Source organism: Botryllus schlosseri, chromosome 15 (assembly GCF_051294905.1).
Source record: "Botryllus schlosseri isolate E-star chromosome 15, Bs_hap1, whole genome shotgun sequence".
Taxonomy (NCBI): Eukaryota; Metazoa; Chordata; class Ascidiacea; order Stolidobranchia; family Styelidae; genus Botryllus; species Botryllus schlosseri.
The window spans coordinates 1,036,044-1,046,846 of record NC_137250.1 but is presented as its reverse complement, the minus strand read 5'-3'; positions in this window follow the sequence as shown (position 1 = coordinate 1,046,846).

The window sequence follows — 10,803 nt, the reverse complement described above, 5'->3', positions numbered from 1 at the left end:
AAAAGAACTTGGTGTAAAAAAAAACGAATATATTGGTCAATATCTCATACCTAGGGTCATACACATATGGACTGGGGCTAATCATAGGGACTGAATTTAATCCTAGGGATTGGAGACAGGAAACGATTTTTATATGCAGGGGCAAAAGTAAACTAATGAAACGACATACCATCCAAGCGTGGCATTCCGAAACCCTATTTTACATTTCCAACTCGGAACGACTCGCAATATGATAGTTCCTTCCAACGGGCAACAATAGTGTTCAAATAAAACAAAGAAATAAAACACCTACTTTAACTAGCACAAAATCGGTATCGCCGTTACATCAACGATCACTACACATGCAATAACAACGTTATATCATCAATATAATAAAATGAACATAATAATTATCTCAAAAGCGACACCCTAGAGACATTCAATATCTCATTGGTTACAATAACATACCATCATAATACACAAATGCAGAACTAAAATATCAAAAACACAAAACGGGGCAGCGGATACATTAAAGGTATCTTCACATGCCAACAACAAAGTAATGAAAATGAATAATGAATATAAACGAAATGGGACACATACAATGTAATTCATAGACAAAACCAGTCTATATGCACTGACGAATACCATCTACGTGTATGTAAGGTCAACACCATAATTCATTCAGCAATCATGCATCAAAACCCACAGAACATGCTATATTCACTGTCATTCACTTACTTCTTCTACTTTCTCATCATTACTGTTAACCCGTCCAGCGGGAACAGCAATCATTCTCACCTACCAAATCCGTGTTGTTCGTACGCAACAACAGAGGGCTTATGGCAACTCAACGACAATTCTGCCGTGACCATCTCAAATATGACGCACAGTTCCGTGACACATAACCGGGCCTACACGAGACCAACATTTTGCCTTCGTGGCCCTCCCAACACTTATCGAAATGCATTAATTCCAATCAACATAGCACTTCAGCAACGAGCTCCGGTGACCCCACCTTACATTCTACGACGGGAGTCCCAACATGATGCAGCAATCCTGCATTTACATAACATATTGATGTCAGCAATTATCACTACAACGCATACTTCAGCAATGAGCTTCGGTGACCCCACCTTACATTCCACAACGGGGAGTCACAACATGATGCAGCAATCCTGCATTTACATAATATATCAACATATCACTGTATAAAGCGCAATTTAACCGCGTCTATCTTTACTTTACGCGATTCAACAACCGACGAAGCAGCAATCCTGCCTTTGCGCAGCATATTAATGCACAAGGCACGATTTTCGTCACACGTATCTTTATTCTACGCGATTTAATGCAACACATAATCATTCAAATGTCTTGGTCTAACAATTCGTCTCCCTCTGGACGTATATCTTGGACTTGACTCGTTGAGAGTTCTGCCTTCATTACATGTTTGGGTCTTAGGTTAGGATTCATGTCCATTATTATCGCAATCGACTTCAACAGGTAAGCTATCAGATATTCGCTCTCGAGACGCATCACTAACACTACCCGGACAGTCGCTACCGCTGTCATCATCACTAGACTACACTACACACGCGTCGCCCGGAGTTACCGCGGAGTTTAGTACCACTTTGTCCGCATCAACGGGCGGAAACTGCCGAACAAAATCATCGAACATGTCGTATCTACATCAAATGACGGAAAAAATAACAACGGTCTATTTATGCAGACTACTGAAATACAAATCAACAACATAAGGCGCTAAAAAAAAACGCAAACATCACGTAATACCTCAAAACAGTACATACACGATATTACGGCAACATTAAAGGATACATTACATTGGGCATTCAAAAAACCGATAATATCACTCGCACACGAACTAATTAGCAAGATACTGTTATGGGTATAAAAAAAAATCGATTCGAATATTCACCTGCAACTACAATCATTTTATTCTAAATTGATATGAAACTTCCTAATTCATATCACGAAGCATTTAACATTGGTATATACCAACAGAACGAGAGTGTGCCCTATTTATTGTATTACATGCAAAGCAATGTTTGCAAATATCATGCACTACCGCGGTGCATATTTTCTCAATGATATACTCAACATAAGGGTATCGTCGTATGGCAGAGGCCTAATATCTCTTCATAAGGCTTGCAATATATCATTATTCATCACACATACATATCAAGCTATTCAGCTATTGGATGCATCATGGCATCGAATAAATAGGGTAGCCTTCTTGCTACGGGTTTACCCGCACACTTCTCTTATCAAAACATTATGCTATATAAGCACCTGCGTCCTACATCTGCCAGCAGCGCAGGATTTGACTCGCAGGAAATGCGACCCCTACCTGGGTAGAGAAACCAATGATTGCAAGTTACTCTACTAAACTATACTTTGTCAATATCCCAATAACAGTAACCAACTAATGTCGTAGTGCATGAGAATAAAATCGATCTACCTTAAATTATTCTAATCCGTGTGATGCATTAATCAGCGATTTCAGAGCTCTGGGGTTCATGCCCGGAACTGCCTCGGCATAAAAGTTATTCAACTTCTGATTAATCGGAACATCAAAACGGTCCAACAGAATCTTTTTAAGCAAGTCGTAGCAATTAGGATCATGTGGGCCAGGAATACTTCCATCGATAGCGGCGAAGTGTGCGTCATTCACGTTCCTCAACAAAATGAGATATTTAGCTTTTTGCGACCGTACATTCTCGACCTCGAGCTGATGTTCTAATATTCTCAAATACAGCGCCGGTTCCTGCTTGTTAAAAGGTCGATCAATAGTGATCTCGCGAGAAGTGTATCTGTCCAGAGGTTCGTTGTCACTACTTTCCACTTCCATTTATGACAGTGAATAGCAATTGCTCATGCGAGAATTGAAAATGATTACCTTTTCCGTTGCCCGTACACGCAAATGTCGCACTGCACACAGACGAAGATTCCGCAGCAAAACAGCTCAGATTCTAGCAGGAATTATTGGATATATCACTGAGAAAACAAAATTAAAGTAAGCCAGCTGGAATTTACACCGAAATACTAGAAATTTTCTTCTTTTAATTAAATTATTCGATCGGATATAGAATATTCATACACAATACACATTTACAACATATCTCGATTCTCTGACATGACTCAAAGAATGAATTCTGATATTTATGCAATTCAATACACACTCCACCGTCTTTGAAATCGAAATAAAAATGCAAATCCCTCTCCGGGTATGCTACTTAACTTCAAAATATGGTACAATCCTCCGTATCTTCTGCGCAGGCGCTCTTCGTTGTCAATTCTTCTTGCGAGAACGTCGCGATGACTTTTGATGTCCGTCCTCGTCACTGATTGAACGTGTTGATTGAACGTTTTCACCGTCGTGCGATGCGTATGGTCTTTCCCGCCGCTGTGCAAGGCGAATCTTTATATTTGTCGTGTCCGTGGTCCGTTGCTGTATTGCTCTTTCTCGCCGTCGTGCAAGGCGAATCTTTATATTGATCGTTCCCGTGGTCCGTTGCTGTATTGCTCTTTCTCGCCGTCGTACAAGGCGAATCTTTATATTGATTGTCTTCGGTCGGCCGGTCGGTCTTGATTAATTGAACGTTGGAAGGTCACCACTTTAACGCAGAGCGAACGTTTCGTTCAATAGTCTCTTCGTATTATATCTGAATGTTCTTTGTCGTCGTTGTGCAAGGCGAATATTTATCTGTCGCTCGGCCGGCCGGTCGTCTTGATTAATTGAACGTCGGAGGGTCACCACTTTAACGCAGAGCGAACGTTTGTAGTTGTATAATTGTATATCTGACTCCAAGATATATTATTGACTCCCAGAAGGTTGCGTTTACAATTCGCTGCGTGTTTCTTCTTCCGTTCGACAGACCGGCGTAACCACGGCGTACGACCTGGTTGGCTGACGTACCACGAAGCCTGTCTATTGCACACGTATTCGATGGATCACACTGACGAATATATTTTGTTTCCGTCTCCCCGGCTTGTAACTTTATTGAATATCACGTACGGTTCAAAATGCAATATATTTTTCTCGCAATTAGCGAAGCACTTATAATTGTCTATCGACTTCCGAACTAGCGACATACTCATGAATGTATATCGACCTCCGAACCAGCTAATACTCATGAATGTATATCAACTTCCGAACCAGCTAATAATCACCAATGCATGCATCAATGTCTACGTGGTATTACACACGTATATCTCGAAATGAACCCAACGTCGTACGATTTCATAATTCTTATCTATCATTCAGACGACAAATAAACGACTCACACATGTCTTATCGGGTCTCAGTTCAGGGAATCACGTAAGGTTTACCAACTCCCCATTGACTATTATTAAGATGGCATTATACCAATATATTTCGTTAAATAGGACACTATGGTGGGCGGATTAAAAAGTAATCGGCCAGAAGGAATTTCCCAGTGCTTTGAAGGAATGGATGAGTGGAGTGGAAGCAGCTTTGGCGTATGTGGCATATTCCCCACCGTGAGGGAACTCAAGAAGCATGGGAAAGTCCATAAACTGCAGTCACCAACTGAGCAAATTGACATCGACCGAGTAATTAACATTTTATAGATTACTTGCCACAATTGTCATTCTATTTCCAAGTTTGGGCCAGTGGGCCACGGCTTGAGGAATTGGATTTAAATCTTGTTGATCCACTTGTCAGACGCTTGAATGCTGTGTTCTGTGACATTGGTACTGATGGCAAATAAACTTGTGATCAGTGGTGGTCAAAGTAGTCAGGAAATCTACTCAAGTAGAGGTAGAAGTAGCGACGAAAAAAATCTACTGAAGTACGAGTAGAAGTACTTCTTCAATAAGCAACCTAAAACTACTTGAAGTAGAAGTTGCATTGACTGACTTTAAATCTACTCAAGTGAGTAAGTAGTTTTGAAAACGATCGTAATTCGTTCGCATTGATTGTAAAAAGCTGCAAATTGAGCTATGCGAAAGGTGCAGAGCTTGATTCATATTGATGCATCCCATTTTCGACAGCATAAACATTCAATCGCATCATGGGATGAAAATGATAGAGTTGATCTGGAAATGCGATACTAATCCTCTGTTTACTCGAACAGCCCGTTTTCGAAAATATCATAATATGGGGTCCTCCCCCAAACTATAAGGCCCCTAGTTTAGTCGAAGAGCAATACGGATAAGTTGTATCGGATACGGTGTAAATTAGGAGTGTCAAACTCAAATTGCGTCGTGGGCCTGATTCATTGCTTAAAATCACCCGCGGGCCGGACTAGTCAACTGATTCCAAAATGTTACCCCGCACCTTTGCTTTTCCCTTGAATACTTTATTATAAAGCATATATGGATAATACACGGCACATAGCCTAGGGGTTTTATTCTAACAACTCGAAACACCTTTATTTGCGGTAGTGGCGAGATAGCGTATTGGTATAATTCACGGCCGCAAAACCAATGGGTTGGGGGTTCGAGTTCAACCGAGGTCGACTCCAAAACTCCTACCAAAGTGTTGGAGGTTTATCTAAGCACCTCCTCGCCATATCATCCGTGTAGGCGGTGTCTTATAAAGGCCTAGAAGTGAGCGGGGCTACAAGTCAGCAGCTACGGAATAGAAAAGAAGAAAATTGGCCTGGTGTAAATGACCATAGTCGACAAACACCGTGTAATATCACAAACAAAAACAACAGTAACCTTTATTCGCGTACAATGGAATTAGCAATATGATGATTGTCCGGTTGAATACAGAAGAGCCGATAAAGCAGTGGCGCCAATGACGATATAAGTTGGCATATTTTTATGCTACCTTTGCTGTGGTCGTAATTTGACGTTAGCCCAGCGTATGCGCTGCGAGGAATAGGGGAGATGTGGTACCGATGGATCAAAAATTGGAAAATGATCGCTGGCCCCAAAATGTTCCGCCGAAAACAGCAGATCTTTTGCTGGCTCAGCACTTTGATACAAGCTCTACCTATCGCGCACATATACAGGAATATCCGTCTTTTCAAAAAATATTTATGGCCGTTCAAAATTTGTTGCTCGAACGTGTCATTGGTCCCCACCCAGTGGGTCCAATGGCACACGACCCGGGGACCTATGACACATATACCCTAAAAAACTCAGATGTGACAACTTTTCCTGCTCAGTATTATAATCTAAGCTACAGCAAGCCAAAGAAGAATTTTCGGTCACAACCGTCAAAAAATAGATTAAATATTGACTCAAATGTTGTCATAAAATCACGTTTCGATTTAGGCTCGGACTTATAAAATTGAGGGTACATACATATAGCCCGAAAATCGACAGTGTGACTTCCAAATACCTCGTTATAGCGATAAAACATCATATGCAATTATTACATAAAGATTTTCTGTACTTAGTCATGTTTCATTTGTTTCATGATTAGTATGCTTGATTATTTTGCTTGATTTGGCTATTGTATCATCGGTCCCCACCCTACTAATTTTGTACATGAATCGAAAAAAATTCCACTCAAGGAAAGTACTGAAAAAAATAATAGGTTTCATTATATAGCCTGATACAAGCCCTAGACTTCACAATAAAAATGATTGCTGGTTTGTTCGTGTTGAAGGTTACAAAGAAAAATGTATATGTCGATCTAAATTTAGTTTACACCCTCCAAAACAAAAAACATCTGTGAGAGACCCCATAGTTCGCGCACGTCGAATTTATTTGTATGCGAGGAAATATGTTGCCAGCATGCAATTGTAGACAAGTTCACGGAGTGTAATCATGGAATTATCATAGAGAATTTTCAAAGTATTTTCGGTCCCAGTGATCCATCGGTACCACATCTCCCCTACAAGATATCCAACTGTACACGTGGACGTTGGAATTTTGATTATTATTATTGTTATTAAATCGCATATCGTTTTTTTAAGTCCGGGGACCTATCTGGGGGGAAGTGACACAACAGTTCGATCATAGATATTTTCGGTCCATTTTCCATAAAACCCCGAACTCAGTGTGCACTTATTTGCCTTATCGTGTTAGGGAGAGTGAAGACATAACGCCTTAGTCGGGTGAGCATAATTTGGCCTAGGAACATGCTCGGCATTTGCTGTCTTGTGGGAATATTCAATGACAGTATTTCCTGCAAAGAATCTCAACATTTCTTACAAATGTGCTGGATAATATAATAATTTTTCATTCTAATCAGAATTGATTCGTGGTCTGGATGCGGCCAGCGGACCGCATGTTTGACACGCCTGATGTAAACACATTGCACCATTAATAAACGTAAATAAAAAATATGGTGGATCGTAAAAGTGCCATATTGTGTAGCTTTATTTCCGGTAATTCAAGGGAACACTTGCTTTTATACTTCAACATGTATGTTCTCCAGACAAAAGAACTGAAACTAATTAGAACTCAAAGTTATTATACTGGGAATTGAAAGAGAACTATAAGTACTACTTCTAAAAGCGTCAAATGTATTCCATGTCTTTGATCGAGAAAATTTCAAAGGTGGTATACCAAAATATGTTAAAATAAAGTCAGGGTAAACTTTTCCAGATTAGGACACGCCGTGGACTGCTAGATTACGATACGATAAGTCTTATGATAAGTATACATTGCGAAACATCGGTTTCGAACGTTATGGTGGGCCATATATACTGTGATGAAATATTTCATATGGGCGACAATGCGGTGTGAACGGAACCACGCAACTCGCTACCTAAATCATCTTCACCGATATTTTCGTGAAATTATATTGGTCACTGCATATCCAATCCACGCGCGTGAAGCGCGAGGAAAATTCTGGACTTTAGTAAACTTTAATGAAAATTTAATGTTGCTACTCCGTGAAAACAGCCCCGAAATTCCTCAGGCTGTATTCCTGATTGGAGGATTAAACTACTTCTACTTGACAAACTGAAAGTTGCGAAAATTAAGTAAGTAGATCACAAAATATTACGAAGTAAAAGCATCGAAAATCGAATCTACTTGAGTAAATACCAGAAGTAGATGAAAACTACTTGTGTGCTTCAAAAAAGTAGAAGTACTTCGTTACTGACCAGTGACCACCTCTGCTTGTGATATCAAACCATTAGGCCTGCTATACTCCAAATTTTGCCGTTCAAATTCGTAGCTGATTGAACCACTTCTGGAATATTTCTGTCCTTCACTGGTACTGGCAACTCTTTTCTTGGAAAGCGGATCTTCCTTTCTTTTTGTATGAATAAACATATCAATTGGAATCGTTTGTTGCATTGGTTTCTTCATCTGAGTGAGAGATACCATGCATACCTTTGTGAATATGCTACATCTTTCAGGCAAATTTAGATTAGGCAGAGCTCCCACTTGAGTTGCTTTCTGGTTTTCAGCTGAATGATAGCACACTCCTCAAAATGATTCCCGTAGATCTCGGCTCTATTGTAATTTGCTCTGTTAATTCGGTTGAAGTTGAGACAGCTGCCAGAGATGAGCGGTTTTGGAATTTATATGTCCTAATCCCAATCCAAATCCGAAACTTCAAATCCAAATCCAAAACTAATCTATAACTTTTTCATTTTATAGTCCATGTCCAATCCTAATCCGATTCTAACTTGAAATTCAGATAAAATGCTAATTTATACTAGGGAGGGATGGGAAAATTTACTTTCACGACCAATGATTCTCTTGATTTAAGATAACTTAGCATAGGCTTACCATACGTCCTCTTTTAATGGGATTTGTCCTCTTCTTTGACTTTTTTGAAAGTGTCCTCCGAGGACGCCCTTTTGTCCTCTTTTTTGAAAATTTAGGTCAGATTTAGAGCAAATTGCGAGTGATATGCCGCAAATTAGCACAGAGGTGAAGATCCGGCGCGTATTTCGGAGGGAAAATCGTTGATTTTAGCTCTGAGCGGAAGATAACCTTTTTTTTTTAATTTTAGTCATCCACCTGGCAATGTGGAGAGAAAAACGGTATTTTGAGCTCTGAGCGGAAGTCAACCGAAGTCAACCGATCACAAAGTGGGAAAAATTCACCGGTTTTTGAGAATTCTACTCCGGTTTTGCAAGTTGCAAATTTCTGAAAAGTGTCCTCTTTTTACATTTCCAAAATATGATAAGCCTAACTTAGCATAGGGCTGCACCTCTCACGCTCATTTGCAATGAGTGAACAATAGTTTAGTGTACTATAAGTACATCCATAACTGATCTGAAAAAAGTTTGTCGCCTTTCGCCACACGACATACTAATCTCCCAGAAAATCGGTAAATCCAATCCAAATCCTAATTCGTTCAGAAAAAAATCTCTAATCCTAATCCAATCCAAATCCGAAAAAATTTCACAAATCCTGTTTTTTCAAAACCTAATCCTAATCCATGCTCATCTCTGACAGCTGCTAGCTTACGTCTCCGTTTGGAGCAACGTATTATTACGCGGATTATTCACATAGCTACATCCAGGGATAATAGCGCAGTTGTTGATCATAATTGCAGCGGCGGTTCTATTATTTTTATTGGCGTAAGACGCGAAATGTACCACGGGATATAAGGCAATGCGATGTAGCCTGGTGAACAGAAAGGAAGATGTCAAAACGAATAAGTACAATCTTATAATGTAACATCCACCTCAGCCTAATGCCCGATGGAACAGTGTACGATATTGATCTTTCGGAAGTGATAATCTTTTCTTGGCTCTTTTTCATTCGCTTTCTGCGTGTAGGCTATCCGTGTTTTCATCGGTTGCGTATGCACAGAAAATTATTTGGGCAGTTTTGTATCGGTATCATCGGCTTTCAACGGTCACTCAATTATTACCGCATAAAGCCTTATCAATTATAGCATTGTCTACGAGTTAACGGGATTCGAACATATAGTCGGCCGCGGAGAACTCATCGCTGAATAAGGCATTGCGGCTTTGATTTCAGACGTGTTTTGGGTTGAGGACAGTTGTGAATATTTTTAGTGAGAACATATTGATGCTTCCTCGAAAGATACAAAATTTTAAACGTCTACCTTGAATATTTCCACCCTTTTTCGGCGGCCAAATTCGTCCTTGTATTTCCGAAATTGCCGATACTTTTACATGTAAAATAGGACAATCGGACTTTCGCGAACGGAATTTCACTACGCAAAGTCAAGCGTGACGGATCTAAACTGAGAACAATAAGTCGTCGCTCCATCCTAAAATCTCTATAACAGTGTTGGGATGACTCGAATTGCTTGGAAACCCCCTCTTAGGGATGGTGTGAGCCTCTGAAAGGTTCAGGTTCGTGTGAACCTCTTTTTGAAAGGTTCTGTGTGAACGCGAACGTGAACCTCATGACGTCGCGTGACGTCATATTGCTGATTCCAACCAACCTACACTTCAGTGAATTGATAGCCTGTGTGTGTACACGATACCCAGCGACAACTCAGCCCACATAATACCACAAGGCTGAAGTAGATATCGACGTTTTAAACGTCGCTGAATGTATCAACTGGGGCAATCAAATGATAAAATAATTAATCACACACAATCAATATCTTCCGTCGCTTTGCCAATAATTTCGACGAGGATTTGCAAGGGAATGTAAGTTTATGCCTTAACGGTCTAGGCCAGACCAAAAATGTATTTTGAGTCCGAGTATTGCTACGTCGATATTGAGCAGAGTGTAAGCGGTTTTTTATACTTGCTACCGATATTAGCAAGTTATACAGCAGTAGCCTACACCCCAACCGCACGAATTTGTTTTTTCATGATTCAATAAACATATGAAATCAAGACTGACCCCGTTCGCCTTCTAGATTTTCTACATCAGACAGCGATATCAATTTCATTGATTGGTTGAATAAGCATCATTCGCTGACTACTGACATGT